Below are 17,192 nucleotides of genomic sequence, written 5' to 3'. Positions count from 1 at the left end.
GGTTATCTATCTTTACTTCCTATGAACGTTGGACGACCTGCTGACTTCCTCCAGCAATTATGAGTTTTCACTATATAATCACAGCGTCTGCAGACTTTTGGGTTCACTCCACACTAAGGAAAGGAATATTTAAGATGGTCTATGGATGAAATAAGGTGGAGAACCACTGATCTATAACATTTCCAAGATACAGCGAAAGCTCATTAACTCGGTTTCTCTCTCCAAAGTAGGCCTTATTTTGTGTTTGATTTCAGTTTTCAAAAATGCGAGTTTCTCAGGCTGGGCATTGTAATTATGCTTGAGTAGATGGTGGTGAACTACCTTCTTGAATTGTTGGAGTTCTTGAGGTGTGGGTATACCCACAATGTTAAGGATAGCGCTCTAGGGTTTGACCCTGCAACAATGAAGGAACAGCGATACATATCCAAGTCAAGATGGTACGTGGCTTGGAGGGCAACTTTAGGAGGCACAGCTGGCGTAGCAGTTAGCGCAATGCCTTTACAGCACCAGCGATCAGGACCAGATCAAGGTTCGACACCCACACTAACTGTAAGAACTTTGTACATTCTCCCCATGTGTACGTGGATTTTCTCCAGGGGCTCCGGTCTATTCCCACCATTCAAAACGTACCGGGGATGTAAGTTAATGGGGTGCAAATTAGGGGGCTGGACTCTTAAGCCAAAATGGCTTGTTACCATGCTGTATGTCTAATTTTTTTTTAATTTAAAAAAATTCTCCATGCTTTCACTGCCTTTGTCCTTCAAACTGGTAGACGTTGCAGGTTTGGAAGGTGACGTCCTAGGAATATTTTTTTTATCATGTATGGCATTTCACTTTTCAGTATTTTCTACCAGATGGGTGCAAAAAAAGCCTAATTACATTGGTTTGTTTACATTTCTCCAAAAATATCAGTAGCTTTCAATGTTTTTATAACAATAATGTCATAGTAAGGCTGGGAGACTCCATGGCTATTTTTAAACTGCACTTTTCTTACAGAAGTTGCATCCCAAATGCAGATGTTAAATTTGATGATTTGGGTTGTGTCATTTATCTCTCCATCCATTAATACTGACATTGATTCCTGCCATAAATCCAAGTCAAACTTGCCTTATAGGTTGTAACGGTAAAGCCAAACTTGTCTTATAGGTTGTAGGTGCCCACAATTTAAAAAAAAATCAAAGCTTGTGCCCCTACACAGTTTATTTACATTTGGGTATTATTTTCCAATAGCAAAGTCTTAAAGTTTACAAGATAAAACAGACTTAAATAATTGTCAGAAAAGTGGACGTTGGCAGCAAAGAAATGTATCACACCTCCACCTCAAATTCTACTGTAAAATAGCTCTGAGAAATACAGAATTTTTTCACCTACTGGCATTTAACTGTTTTGAAGATAATCTGATCTCCATTATTATTGCTGCTAAAAATCTCAAGTAGACACTGCCAGATAATCAATGGTAAATACTTGAGCCACAAACATAATGAAATACCTCCAATCTGGAGCAAATTTTGATAAAATGTTTACTGAATCACACAAAAAAGTATTAGGTAAAATGAAAAAAAAATTTGACCAAAAAAGTAAAATTTAAGGAATATCTTCAAAAGAGGGGAAAAAGATGGAGGGCCAGGTACTTGGCCGGATGTCATTCCAGGGCTTTGAAAGGAGACAGTCAATGGTTTGAAAATGTTGTGAAGATCTTTCAAGGATATCTGGGAAATAGACCTTCAGGAAATCAAAAGGGATAAAGCCACAGCCACGAGAATGAGGATTTTAGAATTCAGGCTTTGTCAGAGCAGGAACAAATGTGGACAACAAACAAGACAAGAAGCAAGAGAAAGGAAGTGGAATTTTGGATTAACACAGCTTTCCGTAGGGTGGAAGATGGAGGAGCATCAAGACAGTCACGCTCTCGCACAAAATCAAAGAGAAATACGATATAGAACAGGCCCTTCAAACCACTGTCTATGCCAATCATCTTCCACAATTTTTTTTACATTCATCCAAAATGAATCCATTTTATTCTCCCCACATTCTCTTCAACTGCCCTCAGATTCTATCTCTTAAGAAGAGTAATTTACGAGGGCGTGCAACGTGATGACATGAAGTTAGACTGTGAATCCCTTCTCACTCCAAAAAGGTTTTTTAAAAAAGGTTGAAGTAGTCAAAAAAAAAAGGAAAAGTTGTTGGAAGATCTAGTAACAGTTCAAGATAAAGAAACTATAACTTCACAAGAAATTGAACAAGAAAAAGAGACAGATAAAAAGGCCTACCTTGAAAAAGGATCCTGGAACTATCCGGAAGGTAGGAGACCGCGGAGAAAAACCTGGAGCTGCTGTTCAAGGTCTCCCCTGACAATGGCTGCCTGCCACAGGAGAAGAAGTGACTCTGTGCATGGGCAACTCCTCACGCATGCGCAGAGCACAAAAATAAAACGGAAGCCATTTTTAAAAAAACCCAAGAAGCCTCTAGCTCCAGTGATCAGGATGAAGACCAAGAAGAATGGGAATTACAACTAGAACAAGGAACTATGGTTAAAAAGTCAGAAAAATTAAAGAGACATAAATCTACAGCTGAAATGAAGAAACACATGGAAAATGTTCCACAATATTTGGTGCAATTAACAGTAGAAGTTAAAAAGTGTAATGAGAGAATAGTTGAAAATAGGAATTTTACAAAGAAGGTGGAAAAAGATGCTGCGAGTGGATAAGAAATTTGAAGTAAGGAAATTAATTGAAATTCAAAATGTTAAAGAACAGATGAAAAAAAATTTCCAGCTGAAGTGGCCACAACAAAAGATCAACTAACTCAAAAAATTGACATTCTGGAACATTTTAGAAGATGAAACAATATAAAAATTGTAGGGCTTAAAGAAGGCGATGAAGGTCAGACATGAAGAAGTTTTTGCAACGTTGGATTCCGCAATCTTCGGGGGTATATGAATTTCAAGGAGACATTGAGATCGAAAGAGCTTATAAAGCATTATGACCAAAACTGCAGCCAGATCAAAATCCACTTCCAATATTGGTCAAATTGTGAGAGAAAAGATCTTGGAGACATTGAGATCGAAAGAGCTTATAAAGCATTATGACCAAAACTGCAGCCAGATCAAAATCCACTTCCAATATTGGTCAAATTGTGAGAGAAAAGATCTTGGAACTGGCAGCAAAACAACCAAAGGAAAGACAATTACCATTAATTTATATTGGAAATAAGATCTACTTTTACACTGATACAAGTTTTGATTTGCTGAAAAAAAATAATTCAATGCTGTTAAAAATGTTATGGAAGAAAGGTTACGCTTTTGTACTAAGGTATCCAGCAGTATTGAAAGTTTTGGTTCCGGAAGGAGAAAAACAGATTTTTTTTTTTGCAGAACCTAATGAGGCAAAGGTGTTTGCAGATTCATTGAAGTCAGTTATGTCTGAAATGAGAGATGATGCAGAATGATTATAGCTGATAATATAGAGAGGAAAAAAGTAAATTAAAAAAATTTGAGAGAGAATATTAGGGAGGAAAGTTTTTAACCTGAAACATTATAAATAAGTAAAAATTTGTAATTGGAAAAGACTGTATAGTTTTAATACAACAAGAGACAGTACAGTATTTCGAGAGTTAGTTGGGAGTGAAGGACTAGCTTCTATAGAGTCATGAGTGCTGTTGTGATTTCGACTGCAACTCATATAGATCAAGGTTTTAAGGATGTATCATTAATAATGTACACCTTTGGTGGGGGTGAGGGGGTCTATCTTTTTCTTTCTTTTCCTTTTCTCAATACACCTAAATATATCAAAAATATTAAGAAAGCAGAAAACATTATTAGTATATATGAAAAAGGCAAAAATAGATATTGTTTTTTTACAAGAAACAGATTTAACAGAAAAAGAACATGGAAAATTAAAAAGAGATTGGGTAGGAACTGTAATAGCATCTTCATTTAATTCAAAAGTTAAAGGTACAGCAAAATTGATAAATATTTATCAGTGAAAATATTGGACACAATTGTAGATGCAGTAGAAAGATATGTTATGGTAAAATGTCAGATTTATTTGGAACAATGGACCTTAATGAATGTAGATGATGGTAAATGTGTACAAGATATTTTTATGCAATTATCAAATGCTAAGGGAAAAATTATATTAGGTGGAGATTTTAATTTTACTTTAAACCCCAAATTAGATAGATCAGGAGATAAAATTATGAAAAATAAAGTAGCTGAAATAGCATTAGATTTAATGAAAGACATGGGGTTAGTGGATATATGGAGAAGAATTCATCCAAGTGAAAGAGACTATTCTTTTTACTCTTTACTTCATAAAACATATTCACAAATAGATATCTTTTTAATTTCTGCTCAATTTTAATTTAAGGTGCCAAAGGTTGAGTATCAAGTGTGGGTTCTATTGGATCATTCACCTTTAATTTTGTCAATTTTGTTGGAAGAACAACAAAAGATAGGCTATAGATGGAGGTTAAACACATGACTGAAGAAAAAAGAATTATGCGACTTTATGAGAAAACAGATAAAAAAAATTCTTGAAATGAATAATGATTCAGTAATGAGTAAGTTTACAATATGGGATTCTATGAAGGCATATTTAAGAGGTCAAATAACAAGTTATACTTCAAAAGTAAAGAAGGAATATATGAAAGAGGTGGATCAGTTGGAAAAATAAATAATGAAATTAGAGAAGGAAATACAAGTGTAAAAAAATGAGGAGAAAAGAATATTGTTAGAATAAAGAAAAATTAAGATTTAACACAATCAAAACTTACAGAATGGAGAGAGATATAATGAGATTGCCTCAAAAATATTTACGAATTAGGTGAAAGAACTCATAAAGTACTAGCATGGCAATTAAAGGCAGACCAAGGTTCTAGAACAATAATTGCCACTAAGAAAAGTACTGGTCAAATTACCTATAAAAACACAGGAAATAAATGATAATTGTAAGGAATTTTAAGCCAAACTTTATCAATCAGAATCTTTGAAAGATGATAATAAAACAGAAGAGTATTTGCGACAAGTTAAATTACCTTTGTTAGATGAAGAATGAAAATTAGAATTATCTAATACTTTTTCTATGAGACCTTATGCCATTGCAGAATAATAAAACGCAGATGAAGGTGGTTTCCCACCAGAATTTTGTGAAGAATTTGAGGAGTTATTCTTTGGCTTGGCTTCACGGACGAAGATTTATGGAGGGGTAATGTCCACGTCAGCTGCAGGCTCGTTTGTGGCTGACAAGTCCGATGCGGGACAGGCAGACACGGTTGCAGGGGAAAATTGGTTGGTTGGGGTTGGGTGTTGGGTTTTTCCTCCTTTGTCTTTTGTCAGTGAGGTGGGCTCTGCGATCTTCTTCAAAGGAGGTTGCTGACCGCCAAACTGTGAGGCGCCAAGATGCATGGTTTGAGGCGATATCACCCCACTGGCGGTGGTCAATGTGGCAGGCACCAAGAGATTTCTTTAGGCAGTCCTTGTACCTCTTCTTTGGTGCACCTCTGTCCTGGTGGCCAGTGGAGAGCTCGCCATATAACACGATCTTGGGAAGGCGATGGACCTCCATTCTGGAGACGTGACCTGCCCAGCGCAGTTGGATCTTCAGCAGCGCGGATTCGATGCTGTCGGCCTCTGCCATCTCGAGTACTTCGATGTTAGGGATGAAGTCGCTCCAATGAATGTTGAGGATGGAGCGGAGACAACGCTGGTGGAAGCGTTCTAGGAGCCGTAGGTGATGCCGGTACAGGACCCATGATTCGGAGCCGAACAGAAGTGTGGGTATGACAACAGCTCTGTATATGCTAATCTTTGTGAGGTTTTTCAGTTGGTTGTTTTTCCAGACTCTTTTGTGTAGTCTTCCAAAGGCGCTATTTGCCTTGGCGAGTCTGTTATCTATCTCGTTGTCGATCCTTGCATCCGATGAAATGGTGCAGCCGAGATAGGTAAACTAGTTGACCGTTTTGAGTTTTGTGTGCCCAATGGAGATATGGGGGGGCTGGTAGTCATGGTGGGGAGCTGGCTGATGGAGGACCTCAGTTTTCTTCAGGCTGACTTCCAGGCCAAACATTTTGGCAGTTTCTGCAAAACAGGACGTCAAGCGCTGAAGAGCTGGCTCTGAATGGGCAACTAAAGCGGCATCGTCTGCAAAGAGTAGTTCTTGGACAAGTTGCTCTTGTGTCTTGGTGTGAGCTTGCAGCCACCTCAAATTGAAGAGGCTGCCATCCGTGCGGTACCGGATGTAAACAGCGTCTTCATTGTTGAGGTCTTTCATGGCTTGTTTCAGCATCATGCTGAAGAAGATTGAAAAGAGGGTTAGTGCGAGAACGCAGCCTTGCTTCACACCATTGTTAATGGAGAAGGGGGGGCAGCGGCGGTGAGGAGTTATTAGTATACAGAGCCGTTGTCATACCCACACTCCTGTTCGGCTCCGAATCATGGGTCCTCTACCGGCATCACCTACGGCTCCTAGAACGCTTCCACCAGCGTTGTCTCCGCTCCATCCTCAACATTCATTGGAGCGACTTCATCCCTAACATCGAAGTACTCGAGATAGCAGAGGCCGACAGCATCGAATCCACGCTGCTGAAGATCCAACTGCGCTGGGTAGGTCACGTCTCTAGAATGGAGGACCATCGCCTTCCCAAGATTGTGTTATATGGCGAGCTCTCCACTGGCCACCGTGACAGAGGTGCACCAAAGAAGAGGTACAAGGACTCCCTAAAGAAATCTCTTGGTGCCTGCCACATTGACCACCGCCAGTGGGCTGATATCGCCTCAAACCGTGCATCTTGGCGCCTCACAGTTCGGCGGGCAGCAACCTCCTTTGAAGAAGACCACAGAGCCCACCTCACTGACAAAAGACAAAGGAGGAAAAACTCAACACCCAACCCCAACCAACCAATTTTCCCCTGCAACCGTGTCTGCCTGTCCCGCATTGAACTTGTCAGCCACAAATGAGCCTGCAGCTGATGTGGACATTTACCCCTCCATAAATCTTCGTCTGCGAAGCCAAGCCAAAGAAAGAAGAAGAATGGGGATAATAGAACAGATGAAAGTAGTACATGACCTACCAGAATCTTTAAAACAGTATTAATAACAGTAATTCCAAAGAAACGGAAGGATTATTTACAACTCTCATAGAGAGCTATATCATTATTGAATATGGATTATAAAATTGTACCAAAATTATTAGCTAATCAGGTAGTTAAATTTTTACCAAAATTAATAAATATGGATCAAATTGGTTTTATTAAAAGTAGAAGAGCAGCAGATAATATAGTTAAATTTTTAAGTTTGATATAGCACAAAATAGAAAGATACCAGCAGTAGCGGTTGTGTTAGATGCACAGAAAGCATTTGATAGATTGGAATGGGATTTTTTATTTAAACACAATGCTTTTGGGATTCCAAATACTTTTACAAATTGGATAAAAGTGTTGTATGATTAGCCAAAAGCAAAAGTGGTTACGAATAGACAAATATCAAAACCTTTTTTGTTAGGAAGGTCCACTAGACAAGGTTGTGCATTGTCACCTTTTTTATTTGCATTAGCGATACAGCCATTAGCAGAAATAATTTGAATTGATAAAGAAATTAAGGGATTTGAGATAGGTAATAGATTGCATAAAATTAGTTTGTTTGCGAATTATGTTATATATTTAACAAGACCAGAAATATCAGTGAATAAGTTGAATATGAGATTAAAAGAATATAGATTAGCATCGGGTTATAAATTTAATGTTGATAAAAGTGAGGTGATGCCTATGCTGGATATGGATTATTCACAATGTAAAAGATTGACAAAATTTAAGTGGCAAAATGAAGCAATTAAATATTTAGGAATAAAAATTAATTAAAATATAAATAATTTAAGTTAAATTATTCACCACTATTTAAAAAAGATATAAGATTTGAATAGATGGAAAGATTTACCAATAATGTTAATAGGATGGGTGATTTGTATTATGAATATTTTTTCAAGAATACAATATTTATTTCAATCATTCATGTACCATAAATATTTTTAGTTTGAATAAAACTATACAAGAATTTATTTAGAAAAGTAAAATGTCAAGAATTGGTCTTGAAAAATTAACATGAAGATTTGATTTATTTGGAACAATGGACCTTACAGATTTTTAAAATTATTATAAAGCAGCTCAACTAAGATTTTTGTCCTGTTATCTTGGATGAGAAAACAGCATGGGTTCAGATTGAAATGAATAAATTTGGAGAAACTATCCCAGAACAAATTTTGTATAAATGGAATAGTGAATAAAAACAAGTGGCCAAACCCAGTTCAATATGGGTCCAAAAAAGTGAAGTAAAATTGGCAGAAGCTCTTCACAAACCCATAGAGTTGGACAAAGGAGAAAGCAAGAGGCACGAGAGGAACATCAGTCTCTCCGCACTGTTGATGCCTCCAGATACGCAAGGAGCAGGCAGCAGGAAACAGAACAGTCTCAGTGCTCAGGCCTCCAAACAGGCAAGGGGCAGGCATGTGGTCAACAACCAAGTGTTTTATTTCCCAGGCAACGCCAAGTATCCTGCTAGTTGTTAATAAATGTTTTTTTTTAAGTTTTTTTAAAAATTGAAGAGTAGAAGAATATTGGAACAAAGAAAGCTAACTGAGAGGAAAAAAGGGCTTTTCTCGTATACTTTCAACTATCCTTGCAATCGTATTCAGTAAAATCCCCATATTCAGAATTCAAGCAACTGTCAAAAATATCACGGAAAATGAATAGGTAAAAAATACAAAAGTTTAAAATTGGTGCCCCCAGCAGTTAATTCATCAGCCATGCAACACACAACCTCAAGCAACCAGCAAATTCACTTATCCGGTATTTACCAATCCCCATAGGTGCCGAATACCAGGGGTTTTACTGAACATCAGCCTGCTGACAAATAATAATATCAACTCTATTAATTGGGTCACAATGATCCCAGAAATGGCACAAGAAAATGCTGGTGGAGGAGTGTTTGGGAACTGTTATTCCAAAGTAGTCTATGGCTTACCAAACACTAACCAGAGAACATCTTCAATTATTCCTGTCCAGTTTACAGCAGGTGGTAGATCTAGACTATGGACACAGACACAAGATTAAAATAGAAGTAGAGAAGAAAAGAAAGCAAACCTCCTGCATTCAAGATTAGAATACTCTGAATTGCATTTCCAGACTTAACAGGGATAATATGAGAATTTAGGAAAGAGACACAAAAGTAAATGAAGGACAGAGAATTAAAAGCAACACAAGAACACAACAGAGATACAGCTGCACGGGGGTCAGATGCCAGGGGTTTGAACTTCAGCATGAAGTCACTACCATTTATGCTATCTTTAGTAAGACAATAAATTACTGCAGTCATAATAAACATGCTGTCAAATATGCCATTTTGCCAATCACTACTTTTCAAATGATAACCCTTCATCACCTTCATTTCTCTTCTCACTTCTGAATCACTTCTCAACTTGCTCAGCTTTATAAAGAGAAGTGACGAGTTTCTCTTATTGTACTGTTTTACGGCATCGGTTGTTGCCTCCTGTTTGCAGACATTCACTAATTTTGCATTTTTCCTGTAATGGTGTGCACAAATCCGAACAAAATTATTCAATATTGCAACAAAATTATATGCATTAAAATAAAGTTTTAATGTACAAAAGTGATAGTAATAATCTAAGAAAATACAAAAGTCAATTAAAGAAGCGTGATGCCTGTGAATAATGTTCATTCAGCTAAATTAGCAAAAAATACCGTTTGAGAGAATGTAAACAAGTTTGGTTAGAAATGCAAAAACTAATATAATCTTAGAAACCAGTTTCACTTTGGGGATATTGTGTGTTTGGCTGCCAAAGCAGACCATTTATCCCTTGATACTCGTTACGGGCAATACTCTAGGACATATCAAATCTGCAGTATGGCAAAGACCGTGATCACCAGAGAATTTTTTTCAAGAGAATTGCATAATTACATTCTGAACTTTTAATGACTTTTTGATGTTTGACTCAAAGTGTCCAGAAAATTTAATTAAGAGTTCTTATACATAACAATTTTAACACTAATAACAACATATTAGGAGCTAATTGCTGATACACAATGGAAATCATAGCAAATTTGATATATTTCATCCTCATGGAATCTTAATGTACTCTTAAACTTAATAAACCAATCATACTATACTTTTGTTAACTTTTATTGTTTATTTTGATTAGTGCTGTGATGTTACAAGGGGCTTCCATTGCAATTTCTAAGACACCAGCTGTTTTAAGAAAGCAGACAGCTGGAAAAACAAAATACAAATTCAGCTACATCCTGTGCCTCACCTGGAAACAGACATTTGTCACGCAAGCTTAACGTGTTTTGATATACCTTTATTCCATGACAATTATTAGAATTTGGCATTTCCAATCCATCTGTATTTAGTGAGTCTCCAGTCACAGGGATCTTTATCCTGTAGCTATCCACCTTTCTTGATAGTTTCTTAAATATAAACGGATGTTATCTTCTGGATGCTCAGAGGTATGGGATACTTGATAAAAATGTGACTGATAACACACAAGACCTAGGAATGGAACAGAAGCAATCTGACAATCAGAATCGTCAGTGAACAGGTCATCGTCATGCTGAATTTGTGCTTCAGATGCCTGGGTACCTACTATATGGAACACCTAGGATGTTCCCATGTGATGTACAGTGTTTGCATAACCTGCAGAGGCACAAAGTACTCATTTCACATCATCAGAAGAGATAGAAAAATAATAAGCTTGACATGGTGAGCCAACAATTGGTCATATTACTGAATGGGATGTCCAAAATGCTCTCATCGTCATCAGGTCCCATTTGGCTTCATCAGTATACCCACCTGACACACAGACTGCCAAATAATTAATCACTGATGGGCTATGACCCATCACAGCCAAAGGTAAGGACTATCAATGCCCCCTGGACACACTTTTAACAATATTCAAGTGATTGAACAGCATGCTCAATGTTTTGTTCCTATGCTTCATCCAAGTAATAAAAATGGAATTCAACCTTACCTCACAACATTCAAAAAAGTAAATTCCAGACATAATTTCAACTTCTCTAAATGGTCCCCACGACTGTTTGTGGAAAATCTCAGTGTACAACAATTCAACACAATAATGAGTCAAATTGTGAGCCTTCGCTTGTCATCAAACAAGTTCGTTAACTTTACTATAAGCTTAGGAATGAAGAATTCTTTTGAATGAAATACTGCAAGGTGACTAGTATTTGTGGATCTGATTCTTCTGCTTCTTTCCCATGCAACTCCATTATCTGAAAGGATATGGATAACTGATACGTGGACATGAAAATGTCATCATCTAGTAATTTCCTTCCAATACAAATATTATCCTGAACGATTCATTGGTAACACTGAAATTCTCAATACCATTTTTGGTCCATCTTCACTTCACTGACTACAGCAATTCAAGAAGACAGCTCAGCACCCTCTCTACAACAATGGAAAGAAATGGGTAATAAATGCTCATCTTCCCAGCAAATACCCACATGCAATCAATTAATTTTACAAAATTATCATTCAATCTGAAACAAAGTGCAAATGTGATTTAAAAATTTAAAAGAATGCATCGACTCTGTAGCTTGTTTGACATTGAGAACTGTTGAAAAATTAGGAGGGACCTTGTTTGCAGACACAAGTCAAATATGTGTGAGACAAATCTGAAAAGGCAGTTGACAAGAATGAAACAGCTTCAGCATAAATATTACGTTCAGTTCCTCCTCAATGCCTCCATGAAGAGGCTTGAAAGGTTTAATGAATATTTGCCATAAGCTCCATGTACAATTTCCACTGCCAGACTCTTCAAGGTATTTATGGACTGGAAGGAAGAGAAGAATCTCAAGCAGAACTATTATGCAGCATGTCAATGCATAAATTTAAAATAAATGCCAAGCATTTGTGATGACCAAAGAACTCAGTGGAAAAATGAAACGCTTGTTGATGATGCGACTGATTGCTTACTTGAAGTTTACATCAATATCAATCACTAACTATCCAACAAAAATACGTAAAACAACAACTATTTTCAGTATAATGGCATTTGAGCATGTCAGAGGTTTGAGCTTGCGAAAGTTATTGGTCACCCCCACATTCAGAACTTTGGATGCACAGTTCAAAAGTACACTTACACGCTGGAAACATTTCCCAGAGCAGTGAGAACGATGATTTCAAGATCTGTGGTCTGAATTCTGAGCGGAGTTAAAGTACTCTGCTTAGCCTTGTTAAAGCAAAGTGCAAGACCATGCAAGCAATTGCTTAAAAATGCAGACATATATTGTTTTGTGCTGCAGCCTCCTATAGAGACAGACCAACAAAAAATAAATCAGAAAATGTGTTTAGAGCTTTTGAAAGTAATATTAGTGTTGCCATTTGTATCTGTTTTATTGTCCAAAAGAATAAGTTGTGACCTTAGAAAATTACAATTAGGTCAAGAAATGCTTTGTTGTACTATTTTGAATTTTTTCAACACCGACGGTCAACTAAAGATACCTGCTTCTGCAGTTTATAGTGCAAGAAAATATGAAGCTCAATGGAAGCAAGCACAAACACCCCTGAGTACATACATCAGGTGCAGAAGGCAAGCATCATTAATTTAATTGGAAATACCTTCTCTGTATGCTAAATGATTAACAGCCTCTGAGCCATTTATGATATTTCTATCTGCATGAGAGATACCGTGCTCAAAATTTCTTAAAGTGCCTTTTCACATTTCAGCTTGATATGACCCCAAGACTCGGATATTTCAAACCCCAAACAGTCATTTTATCTGCAATAAGGAGTTTGGAGACCACAGAATAGATTTAAATTACAGAGGCAAAAGCAATTTCAGAGCTGGAATATGTGGAGGAGAGACGAGATGGGTGGAAGAACAAATTGTGCAAGGGCAGCACGGTTGGGGTAGTGGTTAGCGCCTTTACACCAGCAGCAATTGGGGCCTGAATCCCGCGCCATCTGTAAGGAGTTTGTACTGTAATGGAATATTTGGGAGATAAATTGGTAAAATTAGAGTAGGCTACATACATACACACACTTTAAAACAGATCTTATTTGAAATATTGAAGAATTCATATTCAGTAACTTTACAGAAACTATGAAGAATGCTGTGCACATCTCACAAGTAGGTGCTAATTAAAATGACATCATTAAAGCAACAAGCAAGAGGCGCTCTGGCTGTTGAAAGGTCTTTGCAAGGGTTTTAAGAGTGCACAGAAAGGTCACCCCTGGGGTTTTGTTTACCTAAAGGCAACAGCTTGACCAAGAAGACCAACTCCTATTGTTTGCTGGAGAAGGTCAGGGGTTTTGCAAGTGAGAGAGTCACATGGGCTTTCTGGCAGTTGGTATCTCAGATATGACCTTGGAAAAAGTGGAACAGAAAGGTACTCTGTAGTAGCCTGAAAGAAAGAGGTTATCATCTGGAGATGATGGGGCAAGTTTCATCAGAAAGACACTGAGGTGACTAATGGTGGTACCTCAGTTGTGGAAATCCTGGAAGAACAAATCTCTCTCTGCAAACCCTACGAGAACCTTCCTGAGAAGTAAACATTTACCTTTCGAGCACCAAAGCCTGGTGAATTTTATACATGTTAAATTCTGTGCACAGTATAAGAATTGCCTGCAACCAGAGAACGTGGAAAAATGAGAAGTGAGATCGAACTGCGAACCAAAGAACTTATCTTAAATTTACACACACATTATATACACGTGTGCTTAGAATTAGAAGGGGGTTAAGATGGGTTTAGTTAAGTTAATAGAGATAAGTTAAAGTTTGATTCTGTTTTCATGTTTAAAGATAATTAAAAACAACTTTTGTTTAAGTAACTACTTGTCTTGGTGAATGTCTATTGCTGCTGGGTTTTGGGGTTCCTTGGGCTCGTAATAGTACGTTCTCCCAGTGTCTGCGTGGGTTTTGTCCAGGGGCTCCGGTTTCCTCCCATCGTTTAAAAACGTGCTGGGGATGTAGGTTAATGGGACGTAAATTGGGAGGCACACACTCGTCGGCCGAGATGGCCTATTACCGTGCTGAATGTCTAAATTAAAAAAATTAAAGAAGGTGATTGGGGAGAAGGGAAGCAAAGTTCAGGGAAGCCATCAGAAAGATAGAGTCAAATAGAATGCTCAGCTTATCGAGGTTCAATTGGTTGGGGAGAGAATCAAGAGGATATTAGCAGAAAGTGGAAACCAATCTCTATGGATGTGAACATAAAAATTAATACACCTTAATGAAGAACAAGACTTCAGACTCGATTGCCAATTGTACACTGTACACCACCTTTGGCATTTGAAGGTCATAATAAAGGACAATCAGGTTCAAGGTCAGGTTTATTGTCACATACATAAATACAAGAGATGCAATGAAAGTCCGACTTGTTGTAGCTTCGCAGATGCACAAGACACACAACATATAACGACACACGAGAAAAATTTGATATCAAAAGGAAAAGAAAATCTATGTTCTCTGCTAGTAGTAGTTCAAAAGGGTCTGAGTGAGTACTGCAGACAGATCTTTGGTAGTCTTGAAGGGCATTGTGGTGACGAAAGTACTGAAAGATTCAAAATCACTGTTGAAAAGAACTCATCTTGAACCTAGAGGTGCCAGACTTCTGGCTTCGGAATCTTCTGCCTGAGGGTAGCAGCGAGAAGAAAGAATGGCTGGGTGATGGAGACCTTTTATGACATTAGCTGCCTTCTTAAGGCAGTGCCTCATGTGGATACCTTTGGCGAACGGGAGGTGAATGGCCATCAGCAATTTGGCTACTTTCTGCAGCCTTCTGCATTCCTGGTCATTCAAGTTTCCACTCAGTACACTTTCTACAAGGCATCCATAGCTGTTCGATAGAGTATTTGACAAGATGCTGAAGCTTCTTAGAAAGTAGAGGTGTGGGTGTGCCTTTTTCATGGTTGCCTCAAGGTGTTGGCCTGAGGTGAGGCTCTCTGATATGTGGATGCCCAGGAACTTAAAGCTATTAACCCTCTCCACCACCATCTAGTCAATGAACACAAGTGTATGTCCCTTGGTCTCCCCTTCCTACACTCCATAATCAACTCCTTGGTCTCTCTGAGATTGGAAGCAAGATTGTTGTTCTGGTACCACACAACTAGGTTGTCAATCTCAAGCCAGTAGCACATAAAAGTGAAGTTTCCTCCGAGATCATTTGTAGGGTAGATTATCTGTCAATGCCCATTTCCTAGCCAGCAGATTCATTTAAAATGAACTCATTACATACAGTATATATGCAAAAATTCTAGTTATATTTCTCAGTAAATAATTCCTTGGGAATTTCAATCTGGAAACAAGAAACATCAGGAGATCAAACACATCTTTCAAGCATATCTTTTAAAAAATTATTCTCTTGCCCCAGACAGCATTCAGAAGTCAGTTCATGTCAACCAGATTCCTGTGGTCTTGTGTTACTTGGGTGAAGTCAACTTGGAACTCCTTTTCTCCTTGCTGCTCTCTGTAAGAATTTTGCTACGTGTTGCGCTATTCAACTTCTTGATGATATCACAGGTGCTGAATGTCAGAGATACAATGATTGGTAAATTACATCACAAAAGAAGCCATTGTCATAAAAACACTAAATATTTATTCAGTGTATTCAATGTAATAAGAAAACTTCCAATAACTTGACTACTGCAAAGTTAAAAGCAGTTAAAAATGTAGTGAATTCTTTACTATGTACAAGTTATGTGACAAAAAAAATTCAAGGAGTTTGTTCTGATAAAGTTAAAGGTAAATGATGTGTTCTTTTCTTTTTAAATGCATTTCAAAGTACAATACTTCTGCCCTTCACTAATAAATGACTAGAATGCCAATTATATATTTTTTTAATTCGCAGAAATTTAAAGTGATGTCGAGTGATTCTCCAATTAAAGGCAAATGGGTTTCAAGTTACACTCAACATGAAATGGTGACTGAAGAAAATTTACACAATCCAAAATTCATACGAGAGCAGCGCACATGCAATTGTCATTTTGAAATATGTTTACTTTGAGCTTTAAACTAGCTGCAATAGCTCAGTGATTACAGCACTGGTCTTGTAAACCAGGGGTCGCGAGATTGTTCCTCACTGGGGCTCCATTTCTGTGAGGGGCATTTGACAAAATGCCAACTCTCCGTCTTCCTGACGGTAGACAAAGTTGAAAAATTTCATCCACCTTACATTCTAAATGTAGCATTACATGACAATAATGCAACCTTTACCTTTTTACCTTTACAAATGTTTCTTTTGTATCACACTTGAATGGCAAAAGAATCTAAAACTAGGTATTGCTTTGCAATAGAAAGTGCCTTGCTCAAACCTGCAAGTTTACAAGAAGTGGTTTGACAATTTAAACAATTTCAATGTATTTTTATAACACCACTCAACTGCTTATTCAATAATATAAATGCTTCCAATTTCCTTACTTTACATGATGAACAGCATCAAAATATTCACACGATTACTTCTTTCCTATTTGTCACTTCATTAAAAACCATATAGAGAGAACAGTACATGATTGACTGTTCAACATTTTGTTACCGTCACTACTGCTGGACTCCAGGGATTCCTGGTGAGAATTTCTTCGATCCAAAACATCAACTCAGTTTTTCCTTCCAAAGATGTCACCCGGCCTGTTGAGTAAGTCCAGCACTTTTTGACTTTATTTTATTTTTCCCATCATCTGCGGTCTTTGCTTACCTCCAAATGGAACAAATGAGGGAAACATGAAAGTCTGCAGTCGCTGTGATTATTGTGAAAACACAGAGATGCTGGAGGAACTCAGCAGGGCTCATAGCACCAATAGGAGGTAAAAATATATAACCAACATTTCGGGCCTGAGGCTTTTTTCAAGATATGAGTTTTTTTTAAAAATAGGCAGGCGGCTGAATTAAAAGGCTGGAGAGAAGGACCAACAGACAAAGGGTGCTAGGATGAGATCTTCCATGCCAGATGATCCAAGATGTTCTCCTTCTTCAAACATATGGCTCTGCCTCTTCCATCATCAACTCGGCCCTCACCCACATACCTTCCATTACTTGCACATGTGCCTTGTGCCTTGGCCCCAATACCCTCAAGGCCCTTGTCCTTGCCACCTTGTGATAGTATGGGATCCTATCACCTCTGTATATATTTGAATATATTTGTATATAGTGCTAATGATTGGCTGAGAG

At 37.7% G+C, this 17,192-nt stretch overlaps 1 protein-coding gene across 7 annotated transcripts in view; it reads right to left on the bottom strand.

Moving 5' to 3' along the window:
• Positions 1–17,192, bottom strand: part of LOC138745878 (ataxin-7-like protein 1) — a 192,210-nt gene that overhangs the window by 153,972 nt on the left and 21,046 nt on the right. For 2 of the 7 annotated variants that reach the window (XM_069903340.1, XM_069903341.1), the window contains exons 1-3: positions 16,720–17,162; positions 15,395–15,551; positions 9,431–9,572 (exon numbers count right to left, since the gene is read on the bottom strand). The gene's annotated coding sequence lies outside the window, so the exon portion shown is untranslated. Of the gene's footprint in view, positions 1–9,430; positions 9,573–15,394; positions 15,552–16,560; positions 17,164–17,192 lie in introns of those variants that run through there. The other 5 variants (XM_069903336.1, XM_069903337.1, XM_069903335.1 and 2 more) reach the window with 4 other exon arrangements.

The sequence above is a fragment of the Narcine bancroftii genome, chromosome 11, assembly GCF_036971445.1.
Source record: "Narcine bancroftii isolate sNarBan1 chromosome 11, sNarBan1.hap1, whole genome shotgun sequence".
Taxonomy (NCBI): domain Eukaryota; kingdom Metazoa; phylum Chordata; class Chondrichthyes; order Torpediniformes; family Narcinidae; genus Narcine; species Narcine bancroftii.
Note: the sequence above shows the minus strand (reverse complement) of the source record. Positions and strands in the feature narration are given on the sequence as shown.